The following is a 19,989-nucleotide window of genomic DNA, read 5'->3' on the forward strand; positions in this document are numbered from 1 at the left end:
AAATCGTCCTGGAAATCACCAAACCATCTGGTTCGTGCTGGTTCAACGCACTTTCACGACTAGTTTCCCGACTCCATTCCCACCCACATCCTCCCACTGCACCTGTCTACATCCTCTCCCCTGACCTGGGGGTGCTTTTTAACAAAACCGGCAAACTACCTGGTTCGTTTGCACGAGGGGCGGTTCTTCCCCTTATATCTTTCCCTCCCCTCGGCGCCTCCAATATCGCTTCTTACTCTTATTACGGCGTTCTTTCCTTATCGCCTGCGCCTGGGAGTACCGTGGCGTGCGCCGGACGCGACCTGTGCCGCTGACGCGCATCGCTTCCCGCAGCGTGCCTTCACGGACATCCGCGACGCCGTCCTCCGGTTCGCGATCGATACCGTCGCCGTGTCCTGCTTATTGAGCGCCGCGAGAAGCCAGACTCAGCACAAGCGCTGCGATGTAGCGGGTCAGCGCGTTTATTCGCAAAGTCACAACAATTGCGCGGATTAAAACGCCTCGGGACGCGATGAAGAGGAAGCGATAACTATGAAGGTAAGGTTTTGATTGTCGTCGGACGTGTTGCTTTTGTGGAAATCCCTGAAGGTGCAGCTCGTGGCAAGAAAATTGACCAAAAAAGCTATTCGGTTCGTGCGGGACACAAGTTGTCTCTGGCCCGAAAGCCACAGTCCAATGACAGCGGCTGTTGTTTTGGAGTGTCTACAACCAAGTGGAAGCGCGCTGTCCGATGCGCGTTTTTTCTCCCAGTGTTTTTTTTTCCCTGGCAGATCATCACCGGTCCCGTTCCCAGCTGAACACACACACACACACACACACACTCTCTGAACACACGCGTCCGGCGCGCATCTCGTCCGCGTGCTCGCAGCGCTCTCCAGACGACCGCCTTTACAAGTCGCGGAAAGTTACGCATCTGCGAGGATTTAACGTTTTAGGAATTGTTTTTAGTCACTTGACCGTCGGGGTCAAATCTAGGCTTTTGTCAATGTATATAGACGCGTTCAAGCGGATGATCTTTGAACGGCTGAACTGTCTGAAGAGAATGTGTGTGTGTCAGCGGCAGTGCAGGTGAGTGTTTTCTGCTAAATATCCGTGCGCTCTGAATGTTTGGACTGTAAACGTGGGTGTGGGAGAGACGACACAGACACAGATGCGTGGACTTTCTGCTTCACAAACACAACAGTTTATGCTACCATGTGTTAGTTCTGATCCACCTCACATAATGTCCAAACTATCTATCTATCTATCTATCTATCTATCTATCTATCTATCTATCTCTATCTGTCTATCTATCTATCTATCTATCTATCTATCTATCTATCTATCTATCTATCTAGGCTTGTTTTAGACAGTCAAGTAATTTGTCCACCTTGGTTTGGTTTTTGCTGATCTCTAGATAAATGCTTTATTATGAAGTAAAAATGTAACCGTTGTTTGTATAAATTTGTTTGTTGATATGGACTTCATTTTTCATATTTAATAGCTACTATTTATTTATTTATTTAAAATGTCTATTATAAATTATTATATAGTTTCATTTGAATTTTAATATAATTCAAAGTATTTAAAACACAGCTTATTATACAAAGTCCATTATTATTATTATTATTATTATTATTATTATTATTATTAGTAGTAGTATTAATAATTATAATAATAACAATAAATGATTTGCTTATTAAACTAAGTCCTTATATTTGATTTTTAATATATATATATATATATATATATATATATATATATATATACATTTTTAAATTTATATATATATATATATATTTATATATAAAAATTCAATTATTTGTTAGTATACTAATTATTTATCTTTTACGTATTTAGAGGAGCTGAGAGAAGCATTTGCTAAATTTATGTAGCTTGTTTATTTGTTTTCACGCACACACATTTTTGTTGATATATAGTTGCCCCTGTTAGTTTGTGATTTAACTGCCTTGCATGTCATCAACCTGATATGTGACTTCGCATTTCATCAGGTTTTGAAAGGCTTTGGAAATGCACGTGCGAATGTGTTTATATAACTTCGAATCGCAGTCATTTTGTATGTGACTGGCGTACGTGCCAAAGAAACAAGCAGAGAGATGCTGAGTTGTTGAGGTGTGTGTGTGTGTGTATTTGGGTGTGTCTGTCCTGATGTGCTACTGAAATAATGAATGTTGTGACCCAGACTTCACAACAGTGCGTCGCTGAAGGCTCAGGGAGCAGTCAAGGTTATCCAACAGTTATGAATCATTCATTAATACGAGAAAGAGAGAGGGAGGAAGAGACAGAAGTCTGAAGAAAGCAACAATTGTAATATTCCCCATCTCCCACACCCCTGAGAACCACTCACTTCACACGCCACAGGCTGTGTGTGTGTGTGTGTGTGTGTGTGAACATATGGTTGTGTGTGTACAAGCGTTAGCCTTTCTTCACCTTCTCAGTTTCAGCTAAATTATCAATCCAACTTCTGGCCAATTACTTATAATCGTCTTACTGGGGCTGTCTGAATGTTGATCTGATAGCTGAGCGTCTGCTAATGAGATGATTCCCGTCCTCTGCGCGGAGCGTGTATTGTGCACGGTTGTTAATTGCGTGATTACATGCACACCTCACTTCATGCATATTCAAGGTGATGTGTAGAAGGTGTGGTTGAAGGAGGCAGAGATGTGAGGATGCTGCAGTTTACCCTTGCTGTGTAGGACAGCTCTTCTTTGAGCTCACTGTTTGCGTTGCGGTGCCACCGCTATCCGCTAATCTGTTTCAGCTCATTCGGTCTCAGACGTGTAATGGAATCGATAGCATATTATGTGAGAAATTGTGAAGGTCATTCGTGGAGGAAGGCGTTGAAGTTGTGAACAGGACAAAGATTATTGGAGGACATTTTCACATTTACGTTTGTTTTACAAGAAGATTGATTTTAAAACATATGATGGCAAAATCAATATAAATTCTGTCACCGTGGTATAACAAAAATAAAAATATAATATAATATAATAATACTACTACTTGGTTTAAACATTGCTTTAAAATCAATAAAGTAGAACATAATAATGAGAAAGTAAATTGAATATTAGGAGACTTGAGGTCCAATTTACTAAATAAATCTGTATTTTTAAAATTTAATTTAATTTTATATTTTAATTAAATGAATAGAACTAATAATAATATTAATAATAAAAATAAAAATAATTAATAATTAATATGTTATTGAGGTAACACTTTTCAACAAAGGTGTTAACATTAGTTAATGTATAAGTAACATGAGCGAGCAATGAACGATACATTTATTACACTATTTATTAATCTTTGTTTATGTGGGTTAATAAAATACAGTTGTTCATTGTTTGTTAATGTTTGTTCACAGTGCATTAACTAATTTTAACAAATAACTTGTGACCTTAATAATTATTTAGTAAATGCTGAAAATAAAATTAAAATGAATAAATAATGTAAAGTATTGTTCATTCTTAAATCACGGTAACAAATGCAACGTTAACTAATGAAGTTTATTGTAGAGTGACATATTAGAGTCAAAAACTTTTCTAAAAACCATATAGAAAACCACATTTATAAAGAGTACATTTATAAGAACTTGTCACTATAGAAGTATTAAAGTATTTTTCAATGTCGTTATCATGGACAACTGGTTCATAATGACTACAAATGCTGCTTGGATCAACATGGACAAACATATGATGGCAAAATATAAATAGTTTGGGCACACTGTGCCTTTAACCTAAATGGTGATAGTGGCTATTATACACTAGTGAATATAGCATATTTTCTTAACAATTTATTAAATGCAAATAGCGATGGATTCTCTTTACACTTTGTAAAACTAATTATATTTGTGCTACTTTTTGAAAGTAGTGGCAATTATGTGCACCTCGGTGTTGTTATAAAGCAGTTTGTTATAATAATGTATTGGAAATAATTGCTTTTCTGATGTGATATGACCCATAAAAAAGGCAGTCGCTTTGCCGTTCAGCCACTGGAGCTGTTATTAGGGAATGGTCTTTCGTAGTGTTGACTAGACCAATCAGACGTCGGTGGGTGGAGCAGCCTCCGTCAGCAAGGACACTTCAATAAAATAATGGCTCAAGATAACAACCCCTCACCCCTAAGGGCAAGAAAGTATTGTAAAACTATCAAAACGCTGCAATCAATGAACCAAACCGTTTGAACACTTATATCTTGACTTGGGTCAGTGAAGTGCGGCGCAACTGAGATTGTATTGTTCTTTATCTTCCCACTATTTAACTTAAGAGTCAATACCTGGACCATAGTTGCTCTCGCTTCATTATCCAGACCAAATGGACCTTGACGTGTCTGTTGCTCGGAACAACACGAATATAAATCTGAACGTTGATGGATCGGGAACCCGTTATATGGATATTGATAGCAGGTAGGGCACAAGCGTGTCGCTGTAAAACTGCTGGAAGGAGCCTTGAGCCGGAGGCTGCGCCGAGGAGGAGAGAGGCAGGGCTGCAGGATCAATATCAGCGAGGAGGAGAAGACAGGCTCGAGGAGGGAGAAACAGAGGAGGCGGGGCCAAAGGAGAGAAAAGGAGGCCGGTGGGGAGAGAGCGAGCTCGGAAGGGAGCGATGGAGGGTCACCTTCAGCCATGGCATCTGATTCAGCACAATCTTTCCCACTCGGGTTACTGCACTGTGACCTACTCGAGCATTCTGGGACTCTTCCTGTTTTATTTTCCGCCTCTTTCCATCCCTCCGACCGTTTCTCCTTTGACCTTTCATCCGCACAAACTCGATCTCCTCTTATTTTTGTCCTTCTGGTACTTCTGCACACAACTCAGGATTTATTATTTGCTATGGTTTTATGTTCTCCAGTATCACGTCATTGTCATCATCTAGGTTTAGAGTCTTTAGTCATGTCACAATATACCTAGACTTTTTTTTTTTGTGTTTTGGGTCATTTTTCATCTCCCTTATGTTATGGCAACATCTTGGTTTTTCTCTCGCTCTATCTTTGCAGACAATCACCGCTCCCACACAAGCGTTTTTGCTCCGTCATACTTTTGTTTTGGGTCTTTGCACATCATGCAGAGACAATTATGTTTTATCTCTGACAATAAAAGTCTTTCGACAAAGAGAAAAAACACAATTAAAAGCTTTCAGGCATGTCGTTTCGCACTGTCACTTTTGATCTATGAGTGAATCTTTGAAGTACTTTGCTGTATTTTTCCATCCACTTTTGGGACGAATCTTTTTTTTCAAAAGAAACGTCAACTCTTTTGACAGTACACACTACCATTAAAGATTTTTTTTTATTTAAAAAAAAATACATATTTTATTTTAAATAAATAATAATTTTATAGAGCAAGGATGCAATACATTCATTAAACTGACAGTAAAGACATTTATAGTGCTACGAAAGATTTCTGTTTCATCAAAGAACCAGAAATAGTTTTTACTTGAGTAATAATGATGTTTTTGTGCATTAAATCAGTATATTAGAATGATTTTGAATAATATAATGATGCTGAAACAACAGCTTTGCTATCATAGAAATCAATTAAATATATATATATATATATTTAATATTACTGTTTTTAATGATTTTGTGAGAATAAGAGACTTCTTCAAAAACAAAAAAATCTTACCAATGACAAATTTTTTTACGGTAATGCACATGATTTTATGTACCCTTATTAAATTTATAGTAGCACATTTATTCTGATTGCACTGAGTTTCATGGGTATTAAGTCTAATGTGTGTGTGTGTGTGTGTAGGCTGGGTTTTGGGAATGTTTGGTGTGTGTTTTTCAGCCCACTCACATTTAATCTTTTATTTTTAAATCTGTCACGGCTGTTCGTGTGTCTGCTACACTAGTGGCCCAGATTTGGGCAGGATTGAGCATCACGGAGTTTAATGCAGCTTGTGTCCGAGGGTGTGGGAGAGTGATTAGATGCGAGATGTGTTACTATCCAGACGTTCTGCAGCGGTCTATAGGCTGTGTGGATGCTCAGGTTCGTTTGGAGGTCGTTTGTAATTTAAGATGCACGGGCTGGCTGGCCTCCAGCAGGTCTCTCCGTGGAGGGTGATGTAAGATTAGGGTCAGAGCAGTCAAATACAGGTTAGGACTGGGAAGGGGTGTCATAACTGCTCGAATACAGGTTATTAAATGTATTGGACTATACCAAAACCTAAATTATTTTTTCCTAGTCGTGCGTTAGCCTGTCGTGAACAATGTATTTTAATGTGAAGTGAAAACCTAACCACTGGTAAGTGGTTACGTAAATAATCCATTCCGAAATCGAAATATTTTAACTGTAACTGATGATAATTACTTATAATGTGTATGTTAAATGTGTTAAAACTTTAAAGGTATTCTGTTAACTGCAAGTTTGGCATCTTTCATCATTGAAGCCCAAACATTTCATTAAATTCCTCCATCTTGAAAAAGCTCCGCTAATATTTACCCTTGTTTTATCCCATTGTCTGTCTCTGCATATTTTATCAAGTCTTTGAATTTTCACTTACATTTCAGTAACCAAATCTTACTTTCTTTTGCATCAGCTATGGTCCCACACTGATTAAACACCCCGTGGCTCAGCCTGCCACAGTAGCCACGACACGCACTCTCGCCATTGGCTGAGCTAGAAATACTGATGGATCTGCCTGCATGCAAATAGAGGTACAGGAAAAAATAGGGGTGGGAGAAATGTTTTTTAGTTATACCGTTTGCAGTGTAATGCATGCTTGTGCTGAAGCGGCTGATCAAGACGAGGCAGACTCCAATATTGGTTAAGATGTAAATTTGTAAAGATGCATTTGCACAGCAAAAGGATTAATTGGGGAAAATGTAGATTAAGAATAGTTTTGGAATCGGTTCGTGACTCCCAGAATTAGATCGGATCGTAAAGTGCCTGAGGTTTCCCACCCCTAAAATGTAATGCGCTTTTTAGACAAAATATTTAGGACATTTACACCAACAGGGACTTTGCCACTGAATTCTAAGTATGTAGACATTACTATGTACCCCGAAGCATTATGCCTCCTTAATGATTTGTCACTCAACTCATCAGGTCTCCACCGCTCTCACGAAGCTCATTTTTGTGCTGATATTAATGCTGCTGGATGTTTGGAAGCATGCAGTTATGGAATAAGCAGAGCCTCTGTGACTTTTTATTCACGCTCATGATTTTCCCGTGACTTTACCTGGTCTTACACTTCATGGCTGAATGCTTCCACTTCTCAGTAAGCTGGGATAAAACTTAACTGACTTATTGCAAAGATGCCATGGCCTCTTAATCTTTGCCTTATAGCAATATCGCTTTTGATATAGTGCAGTATATATCATATATTGCATTTCTTTATTGGTGAGTAAAGTGCTGTATGTTTTGATGGAGCTCGAGAGGCTCAAGGGGAGATAAATCAATCTCATTAGTGTTTATTACTTCCATGCTATACAATGGCCAGACATGTATTCAGATTTTTGAAAATACAATTAATATTTTTGTATCCTTGCAATATAAGATATCAAGAAACCAATCAAAGCTTTATTGGACTGCCGGTCTCTCAGGATTCTGCGAAGGAAAGTGGATTCCCCTCTCAGCCGTTGTGCAGAGATGTTACTAACACTAATACAACAAGGACAAGCGAACAAGATGGGGATAACCGAGCAAACTCATTCCTCACAGATTTCGTAAAGGAGACAACCGGCAAGGTGAAATGCAAAGACTTGTTTCCTTCGTCTTCCTCACTTTTGTCCCCAGCCTGCATAACAATCAGTCCGCCCAGACACAGATGTGTATTTCACACTGAGTGATATTCCTATTAGAGCGGGGTGCTTCTCAGACGAATGAGGTGCTTTTCCAGCTTTGACTGGAATAAATGATCTAGATTGTTGAGCAGAAGCCGTCACTACACGTTCATAAGATTAATCGGATCATACAGGTGCAGTATTCACCTTGCAGCTCTTGTTTATTTCTGTTAAGGTAGATGTCGTGCGGCAGATGACTTCCTGTTTTACCTACTGGGGTTTGTTGCTGACACAGAGATGTGTTATTGGTTTATGCCTTGGTGGATAGTTTTATTTCTGTGCATTATATCATAATGAAGTTCTTCTTTGATAGACAACATTTATTGTTCAACATTTAGAATTTAATCTTTTTGTGGTTTAATGCAATACATCTTCATTCTGTCTCTGTAGCTGTCGGTTTGTATCTCTTTTTTAAACATTCTTTGGACTCTTTGATTGATTGACCGCGGGATTCAATTAGACGGTCTTGTAATTGAGTCATTTTGTTTGCTCTCTTCTTTTTTAGTTTCATAATTTGGGCACGTCTCTGTTGAGACTAGTTTATTGTAGGCGATGGCTCCAAGATGTGCGGAACGGCATTGACCCTTTTGTTACCTGAAATAATATTTATACCAAAAATATATAGCCGTAATAATACAGGTGGAACGTAGAAGGTCAGAGGATGACGTATCGTTATTAAAAATAAAAATGGCCGATAAACATGTACAGAACACCTAACTGCAACTTGCGACATAAAATGTAACACAATATGATATCATAACTGATAAAACATAACTATATATTTAACAAATGAATCATATATTGCTCACAAAAATAAAAAAAGCTGTACACACATAAAATAATCATGTCTGTTATGTAACGAATGTCCATTATTGATTCCTGTTTTTGACAGTTTTCAGTGTACGTTCATTGCAATATTGCACAAGCCTCAAGTATAACTAGCCTCAAGTTTTTTAAATTACATTATGATTAAATGTTATGAATCTTTGCTGTTGTATCTCAGTTTTTCCTCTTTCTCTCTGAGCGCCGTCTGAACTGATAAATCTCTTTATTGCTTTAGTCACCTTCTAATTAGTGTCACGAGGCCTGGAGTCCCTGTTTATCTTTACTGGCCCAAAGAAGTTACTCATATTTATATTTTATCTCCCTGTGTCCTTTGGGTGTTCATAATAATGAAAGTGCCTTGAAATGGCTGGCTCTTTCCATTTAACCCAGACTTATCTTTCAACAATTTTAAGTTTGAAGATATAGTTCACCCACAAATAAAAAATGTGCTAAAATCGACTGTGCAAGATGTAAATGTGTTTGTTTCTTCATTGGAACAGATTTAGTGTAGCGTTACGCTCTTAAAATTAAAGGTGCTTAAAAATTTCTTTACAGCAATGCCATAACCATGTACGATTCCATAAAGATGGATCCTTTTTAGTGAATGGGTGACGTCTGAATGAGAAATCATAACAATAATCCACAAGTGATCCACATGAGTATCATTGATCAGTTAACATCTTGTGAAAACTGTATGTTTGTGATAAAATTCCCAGATGATACATTTGTTTAACTGTTGTTTCTGGCCAAAATATCCAGTCCATAATCCATGATAAATCTTTCTCCAGTGAAAAAAGTTAATTCTCGGTTGTCTTCTCACATCAAAATCCAACAAAATGTTGGTGTAGAACTGTTTTGGACTGATATGGCTCATAACTGGTGCTTGATCTGTACCTGTTTCTCTGAGTCAGACTGGACTACTAGATCTTGAGGCAACAGTTTGAAGTTAAAAACATCTTAATCATAGATTTAATTCTTACAAACGCAGCTTTTCACTTCACAAGACATTAATTGAAGGACTGGAGTATTTGTCTCATTCCGACGGCACCCATTCACTGCAGAGGACCCATTGCTGAGCAAGTGATGTAATTGTACATTTCTCCAATTCTGTTGCGATGAAGAAGCAGGCTCATCTACGTCTTGAATGCCCTGAGGTCGACTAAATTTTAAACAAATTTTCATAATTGGGTGAACTATTTTCATCCTGAAAAGCCTGCGTTCCGAGGATGCTTTTCTTTGAACACCTACAATGTGACACTTAAACACTTCCCGTGATAATGAATTCAGCAGTCTCTAAAAAGGCAAGGGCCCAGGGTAAGGTCGGCTGTGATAATGAATACAGAGACGCACATGCATTGTTCCACATTCTGACCACGAGCGGACACGCAGCGCCCCAACACGTGACTCTATGCTAGTTTTGTCATGCAATATATAGCCTATAGCATTAGTTATTCATGTTGCATGAATGAGATGCCATGGGTGTTCCTGGAATAAAGATTGATCCAAAAATAGGCCTTATGAGGAAACAGATATATTTAGAGAGAAAACAACAATGGCGGTAGATGTGACAGATTGTTTTGCTCCAGGACTGTATGGAATTTCACTGGTGAGCCATCCTAGCAGAACAGAGGGGTGGATGCGAAAACGGATATGGGGTGGTCAGCTCTTTCCTGACCTTAAGGGTCAGCATTTTCAACACTACATGTAAAATATGCAGTATCTTCATAGAGCCACCAGCGTTTCTAGTTCAGCTGGTTGAAAGTGATGTAACAAAACAGCTTTTCCAAAGCAGAAAATCTGCTATATGGAAAGTATGAAATATTCTAGACTAATATTCACATTTTTTGTAATTGTAAGATTAGGTCATGCAAGTATGCAAGCCACTATCAGTGATGATAATGAAAATCAATGTACACATGTATGTATCATATGGTATTTATGTCCCCTAGAGAAAGATCAAAATGCTCTTTATATTTGTAGCAATGACAAGGAGGCTTTTCATCTCCAGAGACACAGAGATTCAACCTTTGAATATAGATGCAACTAATGCTGCTGAGCAAGGCTGACAGTCTAGAGCGTGAAGATGTGTAGCTATATAACCAGAACCTCCTCTGTGTGTGTGTGTCTGACAGCACGAGACGTCTCAAACCAACCAGACTTGACAGTTTGTCTTGCACAAAGACACCTCTAGACATTTGAGTGTGTAACTAGGAATACATTTGCTTGATCTTGCCACATATACAACAAATAGATGGACACAGGCTGCTATCTATCTATCTATCTATCTATCTATCTATCTATCTATCTATCTATCTATCTATCTAACGGTCTGTCTGTTCGTCTGTCTGTCTATTCTCTCTGTCCTTCTGAAAACAAAATTAATCTATCTATCTATCTATCTATCTATCTATCTATCTATCTATCTATCTATCTATCTATCTATCTATCTATCTATCTATCTAATCTGTCTGTCTGTCTATCCATCATTAGAATCATATTCATCAATAGAAATGAATGTCTTTTTTTATAAAGTGTAAATGGATGACTTTATCTAACTGGATAAAGTCATCTGTGTTTCATGAGCAAAAACCACACACAGTTTTTGTCCAAACAGAAGGTCACACAGCTGGACAGAGAAAGAACAGAAAAGAGGAAACGGGATACTGTGTGTGTGTGTGTGTGTGTGTGTGTGTGCGTGTGCGTGCGCTTTTGCGTGTGCGTTTGCGTGTGCATGCATATATACATGCATCATGACATAGCAACATATATGTGTCTTAGCTCTCAATCCACTCCCATAGACCCACACCCATTTAATTCTACATTAATTCCTACACATGAAAATAAGGCTGTGAGGGACTGAATTACAGTCTGTTTAATAGGTTGTCCTGCAAATATCATTTTATCACTTCAGATTTTCTCGACATGTTTGGTAAAGTTATTTATCCACTGAAAGAGAGTGTATTTTAGCGTTGACCCTCCTCTCTATCCGTGGACACCTGAGCTCTCCTGCTCCAAGGTCATATCCACGACTCCTCTTCCTGTGCCAATGGCAGCCTGCGTGGAGCCTGGCTCAGTTTATCTCGGTCTCTGTAGCTGTTACAAAAAAAAAGACTCCTCCTATCAGCTGCCGGATCTCCGGGGGGTGGGGCTGGATAAATGACCGATCGGCCAATCGCTCAACTGGAAACAATTAGTCATGTCTCCTCAGATGCTCCTCATGCTGTTTAATTAGCCTCATTAAGCCTGGTGGGCAGGACAGCCTGAGGGGACGTGCGGACGCTGTAACCGTGGTTACTACTGTGCCGCAGTCAGGTTGACTGCTCCTCCGTCTGACCCCTGGTTAGGATTGTATCGATCACCAATTAGAGTATATTGATCTTTCTCAGACCCCCCCGGTGGTAATAACATAAGAGAGACAATTAAGAGGAAAGTGTAAGATGGTGCTGGAAGCTAACTCATGCTGCTTTACTATATATCATGTTTATGGTTAAATCATATAAAACAGACCTTTTTATCCCCTTGGCGTTTTAGTACTTTATAATTTATAATCTGAATATAAAAAAAATTTTAATATAAAAGATTTATATGCAGATTGGTCTGCTGGCTGGTTTTAGAGCAGTGCTATTATTTATATATTTTTATAGTATTTATTAATATTTTTATTTTTATATTTTCAGTTTAGATTTTAATTTTAGTGTTTCAATAGTTTTTCAACATTTTCATTTTATTTTATTTTAGCACCAGTTAGGCCAGGGTGGGAGAACAGTTTAATTTGGTATGCCGTCTAATGAGATCAAATCTGATATTTGGCCAAATTGGTCAGACGTTATAAGCAAAAATGACCAGTAGGTGACGCTGTGCCGAACCTACTCATGTACCCTCAGGTTATGTTTGTTATAACACACATCAGGTTTAGTCCGAATCTAAAACTATGGGTTTCTAGGGTGTTCTGGGTGGTTCATAAAGCCATGTTGCTATGTTGTTGCTAAAGTATTTTGTGAAGGTGCTTGTATGGGCGATATGACCAAAATCTTGTATTATGATATGAGTATTTTATTTCACGGTAACAGTATATATCACAATAGTTATTATTATTTAATGTCATAGAAAATTGTATAATTCTTGTCACCAGTGTCAATATCACAAAAAGGTTGTATAAAATAATCAAATGAATAAAAATAATAAATAATAAAAAGCAATACTAAATTAGTTCTTTGTTGTTGCTTATTGTATTTCAGGTGCTTAAAATCACTTTTTTCTACGCTGAAATGCATAAAAACATGCTCAAATTATTTGTCTTCGTGACCACTTAGCACAGCAATATCATGTGAGCGTGTAGATGATGGTCCAAAATATCAAACGGTTGATACATTTCTACTGGTTAATCATTGATGCTGGTACATTGCCCCCCCTAAGGTGCTTAGTTGCTAGAGCATTGTTAAGCCGTTGCTAGGGCCTTTTGGATGCTAGCTAGGTTGCTGATCTCAAAATCCTTCCAGTGCACTGCAACGTTCACTCCCACAATGCACCATAAAAACTAGGGAGCATCGGTGCTCACTATGCTCCCTTGCCAGAATTAGCATCAGTCTCTGTGTTCTGTGTGGTTAATTGGTTGCTAAGCTGTTGCTTGATCGTTAGGTGGTTGCTAACTATTTGTTGACATTTTCTTCTATTTTACAATTTTATTAAACGTGTCAAAACACGATCTGTAATATAATAATAAACCCTTCAAACAATCTATAGAAGCCATATTGTTGCGATGACACTGAAAGAGTAACAACTACTGTAGTAATTTTGGCAAAATGACGGTTTCCACAGCAAATATTTGTAAGGCAGTAGTCTTGCTCTTTTTTTTTCTCCATATTGCCCGCTTGATCTGCTTTATCCCCTTTGGCTGTCACAGACATATTTTCCCCCATCTTATCTAATCCTTATCCTCTCTTGTCTCCCGCTATCTCCTGCTCTATCTGGCATCAGTCCTCTAACTAACCTACCTCGGCGTTTTCCTCCGTGACCCGACTCCTCGCCCTCCTCTTACGTTCATTTCTTCATTCTGTCAGCCCCTCGCGCTCCCTCGCCATCTGTCCTGTCTTGATCTCCCTCCCTGATTATCTCTCTCTTTCCCCTATCTGTTTCTCGCCGGACATCTACACATCACTGCCGCTTTAAAGCCGCTCCCGAGTAAGAGATTGGACGAGGCCGGCGAGGGAATGACAGCACTGCTCCAATACTGTCATGTCTCAAGGCGCTCTCGCTCAGACTGCACCTGCCCCTCGCACGAGCCCCGCCAACTGTCATTTAGTGGGGCATCTCTGCATGTTAAAGCTCTGAGACTTAAAAGGTCTCTTCAAATCATAGTCTGTCACCTTTACAATACGTTTTTACTAAAGAAAACTCCATTTAATTTGATACATATTGCCAAATAAAAATGTTGGTTCCTCTGGTTAATAATTTTTTCTTGGAAAACATTTAATTTGTTTTTGGTCCTATATTTACTCCATAAATTGTTCTCATCTTTATAAAGTAGGAATTATTGCACTTTTCTTTTTAATGACTAGAAAATTTTGCAGTTTATAAAAAATGCAAGTAGCACAATTAATTAAAAATTAAGATAATAATAATAATATAAAAAATAATTTTCCTGTAAAAACTCCAATCTGTTTTATTTACAAATTTAAAATAATTTTACAATGTAAAAATATTTTAAAAACATTTGTTTGGCTAAATTGAGGTATGTGCTTCAAAGACTATCATGCATTACAATGCTACGCATCTTTAAACGCATATTATTTCCAAAAACCACACTGTTAATTAAATTTTTCACTTTGGTTCAAGTGGTTAAATTTTCATTTAATTATTGCATGAGAAGTTTAATAAATGCTGGGCTGCATGAAGAGTTGACATAAAGAGCAGACACAACTGTATCATTATAATACAGCTGTAAATCATCATAGCAGTAATCTTTGTGTTTACGTTATGCAATAGTAATTTTGTATATGCAGTCTAATATCAAAGAGCCCAGGTCCCTTTAGGACAGTTTTGTAGGATTTTATTGAAAAAACATTGTAAAGTGGCCCAAAATAGTATGTAGGCACTTAAGCCACACTAAAAATGTATTCATTTTATTGCATTAGATAATACAATATCGAATAAGAGGCATCTGCGCACAAATGCAGCTAGAGCTTTTCTCAGAAGTAATGTAACTTTTCCAAGCAATTTTTGCAATGGCTTTTTAATCAGCTGGCGCTAATGTTATTTTAGTAAATGTATGAAGTCAGTTCTCTTGAAATTCATAGATGTGGTATAATCATGGAGTCATCCACAAATGAAAACAAATAGATATAAGTTCATATAAAAAATTTAAATCGCAATTGCTCAAATCTTTCTCTCAGATATATCACGGTTTAATTATTTGTTATTTAAAACAATGACATCTAATATAGCTACATACATTTTTAAGTATGTTTTCAGTGAAATATGTTTCGGGCCATAATAGCTGTTTTGTTTGCTTCAAGTGGTATGTTTGCCTTGAAGAGCTCCTCCACCTGTCTCCATGTTCATTGTGCCTCCCACCGAGAAAGCATCTGTTGATTTGTCTGGAGGCTCCTTACAGCACACACAGAAACGAGGGCACACTCTCGTTGTTTAGGCACATATTGACCTCCTGCCCTCTCTGATCTGTCTGCTCCATCTCAGCCAGATTTAAAAAAGATATAGTTCATGCCAAAAATTCGTATTCAGCGATTACTACGTCTTTTTAAACCCGCATGACAGTCTTCCACATTTACATAATGTGAAAAGCACTGAACATACCAGTACACTGAATGTTTAGCATTAGATTTTCTATGTTTAGTCCCGGCTGACATGCCTTTAATCTGCGCCTATATCCCCCTCTCTCTGTGTTTCTCTGGCAGTTCGTTGGCCATGTCTAAGGTTGCGGTAAAGAAGCTGCACTGGCGCTCTAAGGTGCAGGAGATCTTCGTGCCGCTGGTGGGCAGCTCTGGAGAGCTGGGAATCGCCATCGGAGGCGGGGCTGATTATGGAGAGTTCCCATTCGTCACCGCAGCACCAGGGGGAGGGATCACAGTTGGCGATATCATCTTAGAAATTGGTGGAACTCCTGTTTTGGGCCTGACTTTAGGAGATGTGCGTGGGCTCTTAAACTCCTGCCCCCATCCAATCCGCATCAAGACAGTGTCTCCAGGTACTGTTGGTGCTCTACATTCTCAGTTGTATGGGCTGAACATTGATTTTTGTTTTCTAAATATGTTTTCTTTACTCCAGTGGTGTTTTAAAAGCGGCAGTAAAGACAGAGTGTTATAAAAGGTTACTGTTTCAGTAAAACCTTATTCATGTGTCTATAAAAATATTCAGCAGCACTTTTCATGATTGAAAATAAGAAATGTTTTCTGAGCAGCGAATCAACAAATTAGAGTGATTTCTGAAGGATCGTGTGACACTAAAGATTGTACTAATAATAAAAATTCATGCTATTTAAAATTACGTTTCAGAATATACTTAATCAGAAAACATCGCTTTTAAATTGTAATAATATTTTAGATTTTACTGCATTTTGACAGTTATTTTAGTATAAAGTATTAAAAGTAGTTTTCATTTTTGTTTACATTTTAGTAATTTTGTTATGTGTTTTTGTCATTTTAATGAGCCTTGCTTTATTGTTAGCTTTAATTGAATTTTATTTCAGTTTCCGTTTTACTAAATTTATAGTACCTCAACTGAAATTAATTAATTCAGCTTTATTTCAATTAACAAAAATACATTGTAACAGTATCAGTTTTAGTTTATAATACCTTGGCGAGAGATTTATTAAACATGATTTATTTAAACATTAAAACACATTAAAACATTAAAAAGTCACACTCACCCCAAAATTATGAATAGTATATGTTAGATTTCAATCCTCTTAACTATACCACTATATTAAGGGGAGTTAATGTCATAACAGTAGGACATTCTTCAACAGAAAAAAATCTTTTCTGAAGCAGAACAAAATCAGTCTTTGTCAACTGTTCGTATAAAGAGTTTGGTCCCTGGTTGCAGAATTACAGAACTGAAGTCACATGGGTCGTATGTCACCTGTAGGGGGCGCTGGTATTTATCACAAAGTGTCATGGCATGATGATTTTTTTTTTGTCAACCAGTTTGTCACACCTGACCATGACTTCCTCCGTCCTCTGTTAGATTGATGAGCAGCCAGCCTGAGTCCTCTGCATCCCCTTCTTCTCTCTTTCCTTCTCTCTCTGCTGTTCTCACACCTCTAACACCTCCAACTACTAACTGCAGAGTTTTAAACTGAGCTATGTCAGTAAGGTTATAATTCACTGCTGTATGTTGCATTAGCTGATGAGAATATCTCATAGACATAGAAATACAGACTTGCGCATCCTGTGCTGTTATTAATATCATCCTTTGATCTGCCCGTGTATCCTATATAAACGCAGTGGACACAGAGGAGAGGAGCTTTGTGCTAATTCTGGCACTTCTATTTTAAAAAAAGATCAATATGTACTGTCCCTGCTGAAATACATCCAAGTCTTTATAAAAGCAGCTCTGTCTTTCAAACAGTGGAATTGATCATTGTGAACGCCTGAGGATTTGCTTCATTTAGTCCTGTTTCATTTCCAATATTTCATGTTGATTTTGCACTTCTGCTATTTACTGAATTGCTACCGGATGATGAATTGAACATGTTATATTTGAAGATGTAAATTTTAGTGATCACCACGATGTGTGATGTGTTCTAGGATGTGTTTCCCAAAAGCAAGTGTGGTTGCAAATTTTGTCATTACCAATAGAGTTTAATGGAACTTACGAACATAGTTACGTAACAAAGCTTTTGAGAAATGCACCCCTGGTTGCCAAATAATTGCAGTATGGCCTCTGAACCGTTCTGAGTTTAATGTGAATTTTTACAGTATTTTTGGTGGTTGCTTTTAGCTTTATAGTGTTTTTTGACAAGTTGCTATGTGTGTATTTTGATGCCTTTATAGTGTTTCTGATAAGGTGTTTAATGCTTGCTTCGGTATGTTTTTTTTGGTTCTTCTAAGAGGTTGCCAGGTCATTGCTTTTTGATGAGGCGTAATGAGTGGTGTTTAATGTATAGCTGTGTGAATGCTAGGACATTCTTGTGATTGCGTGGGTTGCCAGATTATTTATGTTCATTTTGATATCTTCAGAACACAAATTAAGATAATTTTGATAAAATCTGAGAGCTTTCTGACCCTCCATAGAGAGCTACACACCTACCACATTCAAGATCCAGAAAGGTATTAAGGTAAAAAAAAAAACTACTACATTTTTTTATTTCCGGGCCTTAAATGTGATAGTTGCATTGCTGTGTATGTAGGGTCAGAAAGTTTTTGGATCTCATCAAATATATCTTAATTTGTGATCGGAACATAAAAGATCTTACAGGTTTGGAATGGCATGAAGGTAAGTTGTTTTTGGGTGAACTATCCCTATAATGTTTTATGCATTTGGGGTTTGCTAGTGTGTTGTGGGTTGCTGCCAGATCATTGCTATGTGGTTACTAAGGTATTCTGAATGGTGTTTCATGGAATAGTTCTATTTTTTGTTGTTCTAGCAATCAGAAATCTTCTTGATTTCAGGTACTACTCGCGCTTATAGCACAAACCCTGCTGGATTACTTACGTGTGCATGTGCTTCGTTCAGATCCCTGACTGAATCCACTCCACACTAATATGGCTGAATTAAGTAGAAGGAGTTCAGAGAGAGCAGCAGGCCAGCAATAGCGTCCTCCTGTAATATCATAGTGGTCATTTCATACCTATATGGTGTGCGCGTGTGTGTGCTCATGTGGTTTCAGGGCTTATGTTCCTTTATGAGAACTGTGAGCTGTGTTTTATTACTAAGAGAGGTGGGGTGGGGGTGGGTCTGTCATTTTGATGGGTTCGAGAGGCACTCTGTTCATCTATAACAGCCAAGTGGCCTGTCATCAGAGACCATAAACCACAGCAGATGAAATAAAGAGATCAGCCATGTTGAGTGGAGCACTGGGCAGCCGTGCCAAGACTGCGTGTGTGACATTTTTCACTTTAATCCAAGGCTGTGTATGTGTGTGTGGGAGAACGCACTTTTCATTATAACCCGAATGTGTTTCTACACAGTGCAATACGGCATTATACTGACCATAAACATGTGAATTCATTGTTAGCAGCTCTTTGCAGTTTTGGCGGAAGGTAGAACAGCCCGGCTTCATTTGATTGATTAGAAACACCTCTAATATCTACAAAGGTTAATCAATACCGCCTCTAGAGACTGGGCTGAATTTATCTGTGTGTGTGTTTATTTTCGCTAGCTCTTCAGTTTTTTTGAATTGCAGATTTTGAGGTGGGTAAGCACATTGTCTCATTTGTAAATGTTAATGCATGGGTTATTCTTACTGTATGTGTTAAATCAGAACGTCTCTGTTTGTTCACTTGTCCAGCTTTCCCTTTCTAATTCTTTTTCTGTCCCTTTTCCAGGCTCGACTCTATGCAAAGATCTAAGGTTGTACCTGAGCAAATGTTTCACACCGGGTTCAATGGACAGTCAACTCCAGCAGGTGATCCGAGAAAACCTCTACTTGAGAGCCGTGCCATGTGAGTACCCCCAAAATACTGTACAAAAGTTGACTTTTTAAAGCTTAAAACAACTATATAGAGGTCCAATTTATGTTTCGTTTCAATGAGTAGTTCACTAGCATTACAGACAGAATAAAACTGACTGTTTTCCAAACAGGTTTCCCAAACACTCTTCTGTCATTGGTCAGACAAACAGATAGCCCCGCCCCCAAACTCACATCATTGGATGATCTGTCGCTGTGTCTGAATGCTTAAACAAACAAAGCAAAGCTTTTATTCAGCTGTTTCTCTTAAAGGTCCTTAGGACAAATATAAATTAAACTAAATGTTACGCTTTATTTTAAAATTCATATATCACTATTTAGTACTGTTTATATACGGTACAAATTTAAGCAAGGTTTAAGATAAGATTAATGGGGATAATTCGGTTTTAGAAGAATTTGAAGAAATGTTTCATAGTATTTATCAAATAATCATGTTAATCATATAAAATAAATGTTTTTGATTACATAATACATGTGTGTGTACTGTTTGCATTTATTGGGTGTGTATTCAATGTATATATATAAATACACACACATGCATGTGTATATTTAAGGAAAAAATAGGTTTATATATTAAGAAACATAATAAATATACACAGTACACTCACAAATATTATGTCAACAAAAGCAATTAATCGCTTGACAGCACTGGTAAGATCTCTTTTTAAATCTGAGACAAATCTGAGAAAGGAAGGCAAGGCAAGGCAAGGCAAGTTTATTTATATAGCACATTT

The 19,989-nt window shown here is 37.8% G+C and overlaps 1 pseudogene; it reads left to right on the plus strand.

Moving 5' to 3' along the window:
• Positions 1-845: 845 nt before the first annotated feature.
• Positions 846-19,989, plus strand: part of LOC122349958 — a 62,898-nt pseudogene continuing 43,754 nt past the window's right edge.

This window comes from Puntigrus tetrazona, chromosome 8, assembly GCF_018831695.1.
Source record: "Puntigrus tetrazona isolate hp1 chromosome 8, ASM1883169v1, whole genome shotgun sequence".
In the NCBI taxonomy this organism is placed as follows: Eukaryota; Metazoa; Chordata; class Actinopteri; order Cypriniformes; family Cyprinidae; genus Puntigrus; species Puntigrus tetrazona.